The 15962-nt window shown below is 41.9% G+C and overlaps 1 protein-coding gene across 1 annotated transcript in view; it reads left to right on the forward strand.

Annotated features, from left to right (window-relative positions):
• klf4 (Kruppel like factor 4) overlaps window positions 1-15962 on the forward strand; it is a 107457-nt gene that overhangs the window by 81517 nt on the left and 9978 nt on the right. The gene's annotated exons all lie outside the window — the stretch shown is intronic.

The following is a 15962-nucleotide window of genomic DNA, read 5'->3' on the forward strand; positions in this document are numbered from 1 at the left end:
TTATAAGTTGTTTAGTAGACACTCCTGATGTCCATGAACATGGCCATTCCCCAGAATCACTTCTCCTAGAAGACCTGGCTCTCTCATCTAGGGGGTTTGAATCCACTGTGGTGCATCGGACTTGCCGAGCGTCTATACCAGGCGGCAAGGATCCGGTTTCCAAAATGAAGCCAACGAGGAGTTAAAACGCTGTAGTTCTCCTTAATGGCCTAGAAGGTGTCGCTATTTCCACAGGCCTTCTGGTTGCAGAAGCCGTTTCATGCCATTAAAAGGATAGTTCACCCCTAAAATGACTTTTTCCCCTATCGATTAGTTACCCAATGGAGACTTGAATTCATGGATATTTTTTTTGTTTTTATTGCATTCCTAAGCCAATCATTTGATGACACAAAGAGTCTCCTTTGTGTCTCCTACCGGAACCGCTGCCTACCGGTCCGCTGGTCATCAAATGATTGGCTCAGAAATGCGACAAAAACAAAAAAATGTACATGAATTCTCCATGGGGGTGACTAATCGATGAAAAAAAGTTATTTTTTTGTGAACTATCCCTTTAATCTCAATGGGTATTTGACCGGACATCTGCCAGTCCAGCCTGCTCACACCATTCACTGCTCACCTTAACTTCTATACCTATATCTATATCTATATAGTCTGTGTTCTGCATTTGGCTTCGCTCTGAACTCGTTGACACCTGGATCCCAGAGGATTAGGCTAATTCATACATAGGCCCGAGGAAGCCTGATATACACACAATAGGGGGTGAGACAGGTTTTGGATGAGCACTCAACATAATTTCACATTACAACCCATTCTTGTAGCAGAACTTCCCAGGTATTACTTAGCTTAGTTTTCTCATGGATGAATGAACATGTTTTACCAGGCAGGATAACTCGTAAATAATATGACATACAAGAGATACAATGTTGTTTTTTTTATGTCATTATTATGTGAAAATGTTTTGTGACATGTTTGTATGTCCAAAGATTCTTATTTTTTTAATAGCTTCTAAATCTGCTATTTTCGCTATTCGTTGTACAATAAGCGTATAGTAGTTAATTACTGGCCACAAATCCCTAACTCCTTGTGTAATCATCCATGGCTATTCCTTGAAATTCATGGATTCCAACCTCTTCAGTTTGTGCTCCCTTTCAAGCTAGCTTTGTTACTTTACTTTACATGTTTGTTCTGCATCTAAACTACTTTTAGCGTTCATATGCTTCATTACTTGTATCTACCTTTTGTTGGACCACAACACCGGGTCAAGGTTTGGTACTGACTAGTCTCTCCTCTCGAGCCAGAATGTTGACCCCCACAATTTTAAAACACTTCCGTCATACAGGCGTACACACATAACTCGAACGGCGCTGAGTCGGCTCTAGTGGACGTCTAACAGCACACCTCCGTCGTTGTAACATTTTTTTTTGCCTTACTACTGCTGTAGTTTGTTCTCAACAAGTGGGCTGAGTCGTCCGCCTCGTTGGGGGCGACAAGAACTATGCCTTAACCTAACAAAATGATTTGCAACGCATTTTAGATAAGATAAAGAGACAGCGACAGAAGTGGGATTTCGATCCCTTGGTGCTGGGAATTGGAAGTCTAATGCTTAACGGTGCACGCCATGCACGGACACATCTGGTATTGCAGGGTTTTGGGAGTTATTTGAGGCGGTCCGTTCATGTGAGAGGCAGTTCTGTGTGCGTCACAGAAGGGGGCTTTGCCAAGTTGTTGACAAGGCAACAAGCTCTGGACAATCAGAGGCAGGCGGGGGCGGGTCTTTTCGTAACCCAGATGCAGAATGTATTTACGTGTCATACAGTCTGTGCCATAGACATATAAAGGTAGACGCCTCCTCCGACTCTGGGACGTCTGTATCGCGGCCGCCATATTGGAGGGGGCACGCTTCCTGAATACTGGCCAATCACTGCAGCGCGTCTTTTCCGAGACTTGGCAGAATCTAGTTGTATAAAAATACAACAGAATATTTTTATACAACTGATTCTGACAAGTCCCAGAAAAGACGCACTGTGATTGGCCAGGAGAAGCGTGCCCCCTCTAATATGGCGGCCGCGATACAGGTCGCTCCAATGAACTGCAGCGGCCGGCCAATGAGGTATCTATGGTCTGTGCAACGGAAGCTCTGAAAACGATTCGTAATTAAGCGGATGTCCCGCCTCCTCCCCTCTTCCATTTTGTCTTTGCAGTTTGCAATTTCTCCTAATGTAGAGCAAATTAATTAAGTATATAGCTTGTTGCTTATCAGAGATGGAAATTCAAAAATTGTATGTAAAGATATTTTAAAAGATATTTTAAAAGATATTTTCGTGAACGGAAATGAGGAACTGATGACAGCTTCCTTTCTCTGTTTTCGGGAGGTGTAGTTCCAGACTCTATAGCATTCGGAGATTATGGCTATGCGAGACAAGGTACTGACTATATCACGGCCAGGGGCAGTATAAACTGTTGGCCTATAGTACATCTGCTCTCCCAGTTCCTAACCTTGCCATAACTTGTCCACATTCACTACTACTTAATTATTTTCTGACTTCTTCAGCTTCATCTTTGAAGCCAATGCGTTGCGTAAGCTTTCATTATCTTTGTTCACTCTAAATTGCTACGGTTAAGTAGCAACTCTTGCCAAGTGCACCAAACCAAAATACGGGAAACATTTCATCTAGTCCAGATACTTCACAGTATGTACTGCTATGAGCAGTGTACAGGACATAATGTGGTCTTCATCTAGACATCAGAAACCCTTCTGATGTCTAGATGAAGACCTGGCATATTGTTCAACACCAGTAATTAATCTGATCCTCTATTTACTGTTTGGTCTGCTTCATTGGCGTCATATCTTGAGGAAGCCTAACGTGTTTCCCCTTAATGCCTTTCTTCTCTGTATTGTTTTCTGGCTCCTATTTAGTTGCATTCAGATTATCGCTCCAGTGTCTTGACAAATTTAACCGGGTGCACAGAAAAGACAGTTCCAACATCCCGTCCCTTCCATTTCTATTGCGTTTCTATTTTCTTAGCTGGTATGGGATGGAGAATACTTCTCTTGTATTTCATAAACACCTTGTCGGTTCTTCAGCCAATGATAACATCACATTTTATAACATTTATTTTGTGTGTGTATGGATGGATGGATGGATGGATGGATGTTCACTCAAAAGTAGACAAATTCCGCTCATGCTGCTGTTTTCTTGTTTGTATCATTTTGTTTGGGGGGTATTTGTCACTGTACATTTGCACGTAAGTGAAATATGTCCTCTTCACCTAACCCATCCCAACTATTAGGAGTAGTGGGGAAGCTCCATTAATACGACGTCGGCACCCAGGGAGCAAACCTCGTAGTTACACCAACAGTTGTTCTTATTGGATATACAGCATATAGATACGTTTTTCCATTTGGCCAAGTGCTGGACCCTGAAGCCTGTCCGGCAGAAGCCCCTGGATGGGTGCTACACCAGAAAGTAACGTGGCAGTGTACTAAACATCAACCGCAACGACCACGTTACCAGCCAGCATCTCTACGGGGGAGTTACCGAGAGTGAGTGAGAAGATAGCAGCCAGGAAAATAAGTATGGCCGGTCAATGCCACAGACACCGGGAGTTCCCACACAGCAAACTGGTGCTGTGGGAGCCAACACACTGGCATCGATCATGAGGGCGTCATATGTGGACGGAAAGTACTGGCGGGCTAGCCAGATGTATGGAGGAGGATCAAGATGACTGGAAATGCCACTGGAGGTCTCGCACGAGGAAGATCTGGAGAATAGACCCTCACCAGCCAGCCAGTATAGTGTGGCTTCGCCTGCACTGTGATTTGTTTGTCATCGTTCAATATTGAACAGGGAGGCCATGCCTTTATTATTATGAGTCTATATATCTTGTTTGGTTTTTTAGTTTTTTACAAATATGTCGGAGTCCTGTAAAAAATCTAATTAAAAACAAAAAACAAACTATTAAGAAGAGTGAAAAGTGATTTACTTCAACTGATGGCCAAAACTTAATCATAGCCATGTTTTTGTTCTGCGTACGCATATTTATGTGGAAAGTTTTGCCAGTTAAATAATAATAATATAATAGTACTATCAAGGTTTTCTGTGTTTGATTACAGTACTGTAGTTTACAAGCAATAGCTTGAATAGTCATTAATTGCTGGTGAAATGAGTTTAGTTCCTTCAAAGCCCCCTATTGATCACAGTTGGTATGAAATCAAAAGTCTCTGATGTCTGTTCAAAAACGTCCACAAATGAAGAGGTTTTTTTCCCCCGCTGATGTGGCAAAATTCCCATCAGGGTTATAAAGACGTCCATGTGAACCTACTAATTTAACTTTCTAACAGCCTGCTGCGTTCGTTTCACACACATTAAATCCATGTGTCTAATGAAGAGCCTGTGTGTGTGTGTGTGTGTGTGTGTGTGTGTGTGTGTGTGTGTGTGTGTGTGTGTGTGTGTGTGGGTGTGTGTGGGTGTGGGTGTGGGGGGGTAAGAACACAAACCTTTAAGGAACCATATTCAACCTTTGTGACACTTTGGTGGGCGGTTGGACAGAATACTCATCATTGAAGTGCCGAACATAAAATTTGATATGAAAAGCATGGTATTGAAAATAAAAATTAATTGATACTTAAAGTGGCTCCATTAACGAGAATTTGAAGAAATGCTCAGGTTTCATGAGCTTTCTTTTACGTGGTTAAAAAATGTCATTGAGCCAGCTCTCATATTGTCACCGTTGGGTGGAAACCATGTATGTCCAAAAACGTTCCTTTTTTATTGTTTTAATATAGTGAAAATAGCTGATTTACAAGGTCACAAGGCATCGTATTGCAATGCGTTGTGAGCTTGTAGATCTGCTATTTTCACTACTTTTGTGTGACACTCTTGACTCTTGTATGATGAAGTAGGGCATTAATTTACAAAAAACACAAGTTGAAATATGGATATATAAGGATGTATGTATAGAATAGTGTGTGATGGAAAGAGTGTGTGTGTGTGTGTGTGTGTGTGTGTGTGTGTGTGTGTGTGTGTGTGTGTGTGTGTGTGTGTGTGTGTGTGTGTGTGTGTGTGTGTGTGTGTGTGTGTGTGTGTGTGTGTGTGTGTGTGTGTGTGTGTGTGTGTGTGTGTGTGTGTGTGTGTGTGTGTGTGTGTGTGTGTGCGCGCGCGCGCGCGCGTGAGAGCAGAAGGAGGGGGTTTGTTACTAGTTCCTGAGCTGGTGGCCCATCTGGTTTTGGTTATGTAGTCCCCCTACACCCCCCCCCCCCCTCTCCTCAATTAAACTCAGCATGATGTCAATAAAATGTCAGACTGGAGAAGCCATCACTTAAATTAGGCCTGTCGTGTATTGTTCTTTCTTTAACATTCCAGCTGGGCTAATCAATTTGAAATGATTTGTAGTTTGATTAAGGTTACCACAATATGCCATTTGTGATTTCATTTGGTCACTTGGCCTTGAAAAACGTCCTCCTCCAAAAAAATGATGTGAAAAGCTGTGAAGCTCTGATGATGATACCACGTCTAAATGAAGGACAAATGCATTGAGAGAGACAATATATATACTGTAAGTACAGTCCCATATGTACAATATGTAAGAGCTACACTGTTTATCGTCGCTGTCGGGTTGAAACCGTCCAAAACCGTTCCGTTTTTGTTATTAAAAAAGAAATTAAATATTGAAACGCGTTGCATCGTGATGCGTTGTGAGCTTGTAGATCTGCTATGTTCACTCCTTTTGTGTGACATGTGTGATGAAATTCATTTACCATTCATTTACGAAGAAAACAAACTAACAGAGAAGAGAAAGGAGGTTTTTCCCCAAAGCAACATTATACTGTATATTCTGTAAATACAGTATATACACACTATATATAACAATGTCTCAACTCCTAATCCTTGTTCTGTGACAATATTTTCCATGCCTTTTCTTGTGGTCCTTCACTTTTCATGGCGTTCCTTTTTTTCCCACACTTCACCTTTTGTCGTTCTCTTTTTCCATCAAGACATAATGGTCCACGGTTCAACTTCATACTCGGAGCAGAGCTTATACAAACTGTGGTGACATTTCGATTCCTCCTGGCTCATTAAATGACTGATTTATTAGGAGTTCCCTTGTCTGAGTTAAGGGAGTTTCTCAACAGGGTAGAAACCATGGATCATCCAGAAAAACCTCAGCGTGTTGATGTTTGGGATTATTATTGTCATCTTACGTCTCTGGATGGTTGCACGGAATCCAGGCACGTTTCCAGACATTTGAGTTCAGGCCTGAAAAACGGTCGATCCCCCAGTAAAAGGTCACACATTCTGCACCACTCCCAGTGGGAAAACAGGAGAGCCCACACCTTCCCAGGAACGCACGCCCGGTACCCAGAAATCTGACAACAATTACCACGTGCATTTCAGCAAATTATAATGCCAAACTCGATATGTTGGACCTCAACTCAATGTTCTTCAGTCTGGAGTTCATCATGAAAGGGTGAAGAACGATGTATTGGTCATTCACCGTTCGAGAACCAACGGCAGTAGAATCACAAATCCCGAACAACTGTAGTGATGCTCAATATCCACTACCAAATCACCATATTGATTGATTGATTGATTGAATACTTCACTTGTCAGAAATGTAAACAGCACGTGGTATATTAAGACGTTAAATCTAAAAGCATAACACTAAAAAGGCCTGCGGACTCGTTTCCATTCTGTGCCTATGTATTAAATTAATCTACATAGCATAACAAAATTAACACAATAATACATGTCATCAGCAAATACAAACACTATAATGTACAAAAGAGAAAATTACATTTACCTCCACTTGTGGTCTCCTGATAGATGTTTTTTCAGGCCAATTGTCTAAAATGAACATTATTCACACCTCAAATGTCAAACGTCCTATCCACAAGTTTCCTAGGGCATTGTGGGCATCAGTTCCGGATGATTTGATCAGGAATCAGGGATCAAATCGACAGGAAGTGATGCCCACAATGCCCTATGAAACTTGTGGATACAGCATCCAAATCAAGTGTGCAGCCTTGAGTTGCCAGAAAAAAAGATTTAACCAGCTAAACCCTGGTGTCCCTATTCCAGGGGGGCGAACATTTAGAAAGAAAATAGCAGATCTACCAGCTCACAACGCATTGCAACGGCTATTTTCGCGGAAGATATTTAGTAGAGTGAAAACAGGAGCGGGCCTAGTATAGCATCCTGGGGGACTCTGGTCAAGTATCCAGAGTTTAAGTGGTTAAAATACATTTAGGCTACATTTCTATAGCAAGCGACCACAGAAACTCTCATACAGCATCTCATATTTCAGTGTGCTTCAAAAGCACAGTGGGATAAAAATGAAAATGTAATTGCTGTGGTCTAAAGGCATACTTGAGCATGGAGAGGGATAGGTGACCTATTCGCTGCCTCTGAATATATGCCAGCATGCTCTGGAAGGCTTCACAAAGTTGGTGATCGCAATAATTGCTCATGCAGTTTGGGATCTGATTTCTGGGACTGTTAAAAACTTTAATGTTCGTTTGTTTCTCCAGTAACCTTTCTAACACCGTAGGTGTAGCCTGGGAGTCATATTAGAGCTGTATTTGACACTTTTAATGAAGGCTTGAGGTTTATAGTATAATCGTGACTGTATATACTGTACTGTGCGTGCGTGCGTGCATGCGTGCGTGCGTGTGTGTGTGTGTGTGTGTGTGTGTGTGTGTGTGTGTGTGTGCGTACGTATATATATATATATATACATATACACACACACACACACACACACACACACACACACACACACACACACACACACACACAAGCGTATTTGAATGTTATCTTTAACATTACACCATTTTCTGTTACAGCATTGCCCACACATGTTAATGGTTTAAGACTGAACACATATTAGTCAAACATTCAGAAGACAATATGTATTCAATTAAAGAATGCAATCATGTAATGATGAGAATCACTCATCACAATCAAACCTGATCTCAACTCTTGTTTTTACTGTTTTATTGCTTTTAATACTTCTTATTTGCTTGTCTTAGTTTTTTCCTAATGAAGTTGTTCTCCTTTTTTCTCCCCCCGGCCCCCACACACATATGTAAAATGACTTTGATTACTTACAAAAGCGCTGTATAAATTCCAGGTATTATTTAATTAAAAGAGAAACGAAAAATCAAATCATAATAATGGATTGTGGGTTGATGGTTAATATTGTCCACCACATTGCACAGGAACATAAATGTTCTCAGATACACAGGGCTGAAAGAGGCCCTTCTACCCCCAAAAACCTCAAGAATGTTCTGAGCTGAAAGACTCACTTATTCACACAGAACCTGTCCTTGTAGTCCATGGTGCAATACCATCTCATTTACCCCAACACCAACTCACTCATGTATCTGCATGTACACACACACACACTCAAACACACGCACGCACTCATGCACACACACATGCACGCACATCGCACACATACGCTCACATACACACGCATACCAAATATAATGTTAAATGCAGACAAAGATTAACCTGTTACTGCAAGAAGTAAATTTGCAAGAGCACATGATGCGACAAACAGACGACAAACCACATGAACCCTAGAGTCCCTGTTCTTCTGGGCATGTCATAATAGGTGAAGATTGTGCAAAAATTGGAAAACATTTGGTGAAAGTAGCAGATTTACAAGCTCACAAGAGCGGACGGGAGAGTTGGCCTGTAACTAGAAGGATGCTAGGTGGATATAGATTAGAGAGTGACCTGTAACTAGAGGGATGCTAGGTGATTAGAGAGTGACAGGCTTGCACTGCCTGGAGGAAAGAATGGTTGAAAAAAAACTGAAAGTGACTCTCCCCGCTCCTTCAGCAATACCCTTCAGTTGCCCTTGAGCAGGGCAGTTACGTCCCAATGGCTGTAGGAAAGCTGCACAATGCACATACAGTAGTTCCTGAACGTCACAGTATAATCGTTGCTGTCGGGCAGAAGCCTCATATCTCCATATTTTAACTTTTTGTGTTTTTTCGTAAACTAACCCCCCACTTGATAATACATCATCACACAAAAGCACAAAAGTAGCTGATCTACAAGCTCGAAACGGGGCGCGAATCAAAGCCTTTGATGCTTTTGAATTTGAATCCTGAAGAGTAACAGTTTTGGACATATGAGGTTTCCACCCAACAGAGAAAATATACTGTAAATAAACTGTCAATGGCGGTACAGTTACTGAACAGTTGTACGCAATAATCCATGACTCAAAGTTGGAGCTACTATTATCAACTAAACTACAGTATGGTTTGTTTAGCTGCCATCCTGAGTTCCTCATAATGTATGTTTTTTTTCTTCTTTTTTTCTGAGATGCATTGTGTTTTTCTTTTGTTTCTTATCATTTGAATGTTTCTTGCTGGTTTTATTTCTGCTGTATGTAAAGCACATTGTGAGTTCTCTCTGTGAAAAGTGCTATACAAATAAAAATGTACTTACTTACTATTTACTAACCAGCTGAGCTCATGGGAAGCCCCTGATTCTCCCCCTGTCAGACAGGCCGAGAGACATGTTTTCTTCCTCTCTGCCCGGCAAAGAAATAGCTTATAGCCACCCAGTCCTGGACCTTTTCTTTTTAGAGGCTTCTAATCCTGGCGGGGCCCGGCGCTGACGTCACGGGGCCCTCCCCTCCCCTTCCCTCCCTCCGCCCCCTTCGTCTGCTGATGTACCGTACCCACGCTCTCATTTCCTCCACGACTCACGAACGCCAATCTCCACCATCTGCTCTGTTTGTTTGGCTCCCGACATCCGAGCAGCTGATTGAAACAGCCTGCCTTCGTCTGAGGCTCTCACTCACTGGCCGGTGTGCCCTCTCAGACCGTAGAGGGTTAAAGTTATGAGAGGGATCGCCGCACGTGTGTGTGTGTGTGTGTGTGTGTGTGTGTGTGTGTGTGTGTGTGTGTGTGTGTGTGTGTGTGTGTGTGTGTGTGTGTGTGTGTGTGTGTGTGTGTGTGTGTGTGTGTGTGTGTGTTGCTATACTTGTGAGGGCCAATTGGCCAAATGTCCTCACAAGTATAGTATGTAGTATTTGAGAAACCATCCTTGTGCTGGTCGACTTTAGGCTTACAATTAGGAAAAGATTCAGGATGAGGTTAGGGTTAGACATTTAGAGGTTAGGGTTAGAGTTACGCATGATTTATACTTAGTTCGCGCGCCGGCGTCACTCACCGAAAATACCTGATATACAAGCTCACAACGAGTCCCAGCGCGACGTGTTGTGAGCATGTAGATCTGCTATTTTCGGCTTTAGGGTCAGTGTTAAAAAGTGCAAAAAGTATTCATTCATCATTCATAAAATTGCCATACCGAAATGTTGAGGTCCGCTCAAGTATAGTAGTACTGTGTGTGTGTGTGTGTGTGTGTGTGTGTGTGTGTGTGTGTGTGTGTGTGTGTGTGTGTCTTTCTCTCTCCGCGCACGCTCGCGTGCCCTGTTTCCTCCCCCCTTCGCTCTCCCCCACTTCCCCTGTTGTATTCCTCTGACTCGGCTCCCTGCCGGCCGGCTCTGTCATGTGACCAGGAAGTGTGGCTCCCATCCATTTCCCCTCCTGACAGAGGGGAAACATTGTAACAGAGTGGGCCGGCACTGGGCCCTGTTACGTTGCCGGTTAAAAATAACTGGCATATTTAAGGCTGCTGAGGAATCCCAGCACAGGCAGAGGCTGGACAGCCTGCAAACCGGCAGGAGCTCTCTCTCTCTCTCTCACTCTCTCTCTCTCCCCTCCCACACAATTTGCTTTCCTCTGCTTTCTCTCTACACTTCCTCCTCTCCTTGACTTTCACCTTCCATAATCTCCTTTGCTCCAGCTCCCCACCCTTTTACTGAACCCGGGAACCCAAGCTCCGAACCGTATACCGTTACTTATTCAAGCGCAGCAGCACCGGTGGTCAGCCGCATCCCTGCCCCGGCTGTTAGGTGCTTGGCTGGGGTTCTGTAAACAAACGGCCCCCACACACACACGTCACATATTGCATACCCAGCACCACACAGCGGAGCTTTCAGACCGGACTCCTCCTGCTGCTGTTGTTGTTGTTGTTGTTATGGTTTGCCAACAACGGTACAGTAGCTGTCAGGAAAAAAAACAAGCTCGGAATTGTTTTGTTGTGAAGGGAGCAATAACCAATCTCTGCCACCGTGGGGCTTTAGGCGTGCGGTGCAGCGTTCTGCGTGGTTTCACAAGGCAGTGTTTGTTGGTGGATGTCTGCTCCAAGGTGACACATGTAATGAACTGTGGTTTCTTCTATGTGGTCTAAACAGGGTTTGATTTGCTGGGGGGTGGGGCTGGGGGGGGGCGTTGAAGGGGGTGAAAACCTATGCCTCTGCTTTTGATATCCCCCCTCTGGTAATTCATTTTAATGGCGGATCTACAAGCTCACAATGTATTGCACATTGCGACTTGTTGTGAGTTTGTAGATCGGCTATTTTTTGCTACTTGTCAACAAAGTAGAGTATATCGTCTCTGTCGGGTGGAAACCAAATGTCCAAAACTGTTACTTTTCAGGATTCAAATTCAGAAATGGCAAAAGTAACAGATCTGGAAGCTCAAGCTTACAGATCTGCTACTTTTGATGCTTTAATGTGATCAAGTAGGACATTCATTTACGAAAAAACATAAAAAGTTAAAATATGGAGATACTGTAGGAGGTTTCTGCCCGACGGCAGCGATATAGAGCCGAAATAGTTAAGAAAATGTACCGCCCCTCTATTTTTTTTTCTTTTTACAAATCGAACACTGGGTGGATGCCTGCACTAAGGTGACAGATGTAGGCTAATGAACTGTGGTTTCTTCGGTGTGGTAACAGATTATGCTGAGCTGAGCTGAAACGCTGGCCCTGGGGTTCATCGTGCATTTCAGAGTAAGTGCTGTTTCAGGATCAGGTTTGGCTTTTTAATTATAATGAATCAAGATTAATCAAATGGGTCTGTCATCTTACTGTAGGTCATTACTCCCATTCTGAGAGGATTTGTACATATGAGCTCAGGTAGTACTGTATGTTGGCTTGCTAAAAAGGTCTGTAGATCTTACTATAATGTCTTGTAATTGGTCCTCACTGATGCTCATTATAAGATGGTACAATTTCTGTCTGCCTGGGTCTCAGAGGAAGGCTGTGGACAGTTCAGAAACCTGCCTACCAGTGACATCATTGGCAGGCATGCAGGTTTGGTCATTTCAAACCAGATTTCAAACTTTGTTCGATTGTTTTTATCAATGCAAGAACAATAGCTTTTATTTCAGCATGCTAACTTCCCAAGAACAGACGATGACATTGGTAGGCAGGTTTCTGTGCTGTCCATATCCCACCAATGAGACACAGAGTGAGTAGACAGAACGCCCTATACAGTATTTGTAGCTTTAACAGTCATGTTCAACATTGTTTGTTTCACTGGTGTATAACTGACCTCTCCGTGACCCTTCTATGTAATTATCTCACTTTATCTGAAATGTTGTTTTTTAGGTACGAATAAAATAAAATAAAAGGTTACATAACTAAATCAAATAAAATCCCATTCAGGGGTTGAACTACTGCTGCACACTTGAGGAAGTGTTTATTATCGAAGCATTCGTGTTATTGCAAACAATTATTGGAGTTCAATCTTACTTGGGTGAAAAAACGGTCATGACAAATATAATTGCATTAGAACTAATCTGGGGGCTTTTGTAGTTGAGGGGAGTGAAGTACCGCATTAAGAATAAATAAATAAATAACTCCACTCAACTTTCAAGAGTTAAGGAAAGAATGAAAGCTATTTTTTAATTACTGAACAGCATCTGGAAGAGAGCATAGAAAACCTCAATATCTGGAGTTATGATCCACTGGTACTCATGTTCACTTGGATGTCTTCCAGAGGGACTAGACTGCCAGTCACAAGTATGAGAAAAACACTCACACTTGATTGAGTTTGAGTTATTTGTCTGTTTGTCTTGAACTGATAATATGAGTAGAGAGTATTGGTCTGCATCAATTTTATTATTATTTACCACTTGAGTACTTTTGAGAGCTTTCAAAATAAAAGAAGCGGAAACAGACGATCTACAAGCTCACTCTGTGCAGTGTCACATCAACGCAACGTTTGAAAATGTTTCGTTTTTTAAACATTTTCAAAATCTGAAGAATTTCTTTTTTTTTAAATATATTTTCTAATTTAAAAAAAGGAGTTTTTGAAAACCAGTTTTAACATTTTGGAAGACGTTTTGGCAGTTTTTGACAAATTTGACGTACCTCTAATGACATGTCCAAAACAGTGACGCCAGGTTGAAAGTGCTGGATCACTGGTTCTTTTTTCCCTCTTTCTAATAATAGGAAATACTCTTATAGCAACTGTTGTGAAAACACAAGTGGTTTAATCACAGGGAAACTTCATTGAGGCGGCCAGCAACAACACCTGAGCTCACCTGTACGAGACAAAGTGGAGGCGTTGCTTCAGCCTAGTTATGTGATGTCAAACTGCTGTGATAGGACAAGAATAACATGACAACATGTGTGACCAAATTGGGGAGTTAATTGGGGAGAATATGACACTTCTTAAGTATCGACAGTATTAACATGACCGTCCCTGTTGATACAATAACATTACCTCAGTCTTTCCACTTCCGATTCTCTCACTTATGTCACCAGTGTCTTTAGCACGCGGACAGGACAATATTTCCCTCTGATAATGGGAATTGTGTTATAACTTGAAATGATTCATTGTTGGTGGGATAATCGAAACTCTCTCACATTCTGCAGCCCTTTAAGTTCCAGTTCAGATAAGTGAAGCGTTAGAATCAAGTTCCATTCTCGGTTGCGAGTTACTATACCCACCATGACTTCATTGTGACATTGTGACAGGAGGGCACACAATGGTGTCATCATCTTTCCCTTCTCTTTATCTCCTCACCATCTTTCTCTCCTCTCTGTCCTTCTCACAACGCAAGCCACCTCAGTCGTGAAAGTGAATCCTTTCTTTTCAGACTCATTTACAAAGCCATTATCCTGCATCATAAAGAATATGGCTATTATCTTTGTGCTCCTGCCTGTTGCAGGAAGCAGCCTTTTAAAGACAACAGGTGAGTGAAAACACTGTGACACTGAAACCATCATTTCTCTCCATGCAGTCACAGTGGTTCAAAATGGTCGTATGTTGTCCATAGAGGGTTTATTGGTAACAAATGTCATTTTTAACTCTGAGAGTGCCCACGTGTAATCAAATTGTTTTAAATTAACACTGGGGATTTTGTGTGCACATCTGTTTAGTGTCGATATTTGTGGTGGCAGTTAGGAGCAATTTTATTTAGTACTTTTTAACAGACCTGTCCTATCTGTGTTTCCTTCAGTGGTGTGTATATTTCTTACCAGTTTTGTTTGCCTTCTAAAGAGGACCACGCAATCACGCAGTAGAATAGCCTGCTGATAACGAAAGTGCGATTGTGGAGATGACAGGTGCAGCTATTTAAATGTGTCCTGTTGAAGCCAAAGAGAGGCCGTTTATTGACATGCCTAACAGACAAGATCCTGATGCAGCAGGAACAACAGCAAGCGCTTTGTTTGCTCTCATACAAGAACTCAACCTCTAATTATGCCAGATAGTTTTATGTTAGCTTGCAGAGCTCTGAGCAAACACTGCACTAAACCCACATCATAAGCATACAACGAGAGCTGATCAAACAATTCTGAACTTTTAGGATTTGTAAAATGCAGGGCTCGTTTTTGTTCCCATATACAGGATCAAGCTAGGCCTACACTATGAAATCCTTCTTTTTTTTCATAAAAAGCAGACTTTTCCTAGGCCTGGGAAGTCTGTCAGTATAGCTTATTGTTTATATGGAGATACATTTGGCCTACTTGGTGTAAGGTAGCCTACTCTAGTTAAAGCAACTGCTCATAAACTGCTCCCACAGGCCTGCAGAAGCCAGAGTAGTTAGGCCCTACGGTTTGTATTTAGATTATATTTTGCATATTTGATAACAGCGCTAACTGTGTACCAAAACTATTATCATTCCGTACCATTGTCATGACAATTACATGTCTAGCAAACATTCTGCATTAGGCTGTCTGTGTGTATAAAAATCAGGCCATATCACTATGCTACTATTAACTATACCAACCAAAGCGTCCCTATTCTGGGGGCATCATTCGCCAAAAATAGCCAATCTACAAGCTCACAACTTGTAGATAGGCTATTTTTGGCAAAGAGATTTGGTGTAGATGGAAAAAAGTGGTCCAAGTACAGTTACAACTCAGGTCTGTTTTACTAAGAATATAGGGTTTAAGTAATATGATTCTAATCAGACTTACAAGGTAAAACCTGCCTACAGTAGGCCTACTCATGATAAGTCAGTGGTTCTCAATGTGAACCCCCAGGGGTAATATGGGGGGGGTTAAGCACCATATAAAAAGTTGCAAAATAGGCAATCTACAAGCTCAACTATTTTGTGAGCTTTTTAGTTTTTCGACTTCTTCTTTTTGCCTATGACATTCACAAAATAGAGACACCAGGTTGAAAATAGTCACTACGATTTCACCGGCTAGAAGGCAGTCCAATGAGAGAAAAAAGATCGACTATTCAGATCATAGGTTTCACTCCACCTACAGTAGAAAATGTTGTACTAAATCTTATTAACAACTGAGCTTCTCTGGGGACCCCCATATCTTTTTAAAACGAGGAGGAGGTCCTCTTAATACCTCTATCAATTTGGGGGCCCTTGAAATGAAAATGCTTGAGACCCACTAAATGAAGCAACTTCAGAGCTTGAAGCTGCTATCAACCCACTAAGACCGGGGAAGCGTGTCATTTTTAGATATCTTTGGCTATTCAAAAATAGCAGATATACAAGCTTGCGAGCTTGTAGGTCTGCATTTTTTTTTTAATCTACTGATTATAGAAACATACGTTTTTCAATAAACTGTTGGGATTTAGAAGGCATGTTGTAGAATCGGCCTTAGGTCTTAATGGGTTAAGAG

This window comes from Gymnoscopelus microlampas (assembly GCF_963454915.1).
Source record: "Gymnoscopelus microlampas genome assembly, chromosome: 21".
NCBI classification, from domain to species: domain Eukaryota; kingdom Metazoa; phylum Chordata; class Actinopteri; order Myctophiformes; family Myctophidae; genus Gymnoscopelus; species Gymnoscopelus microlampas.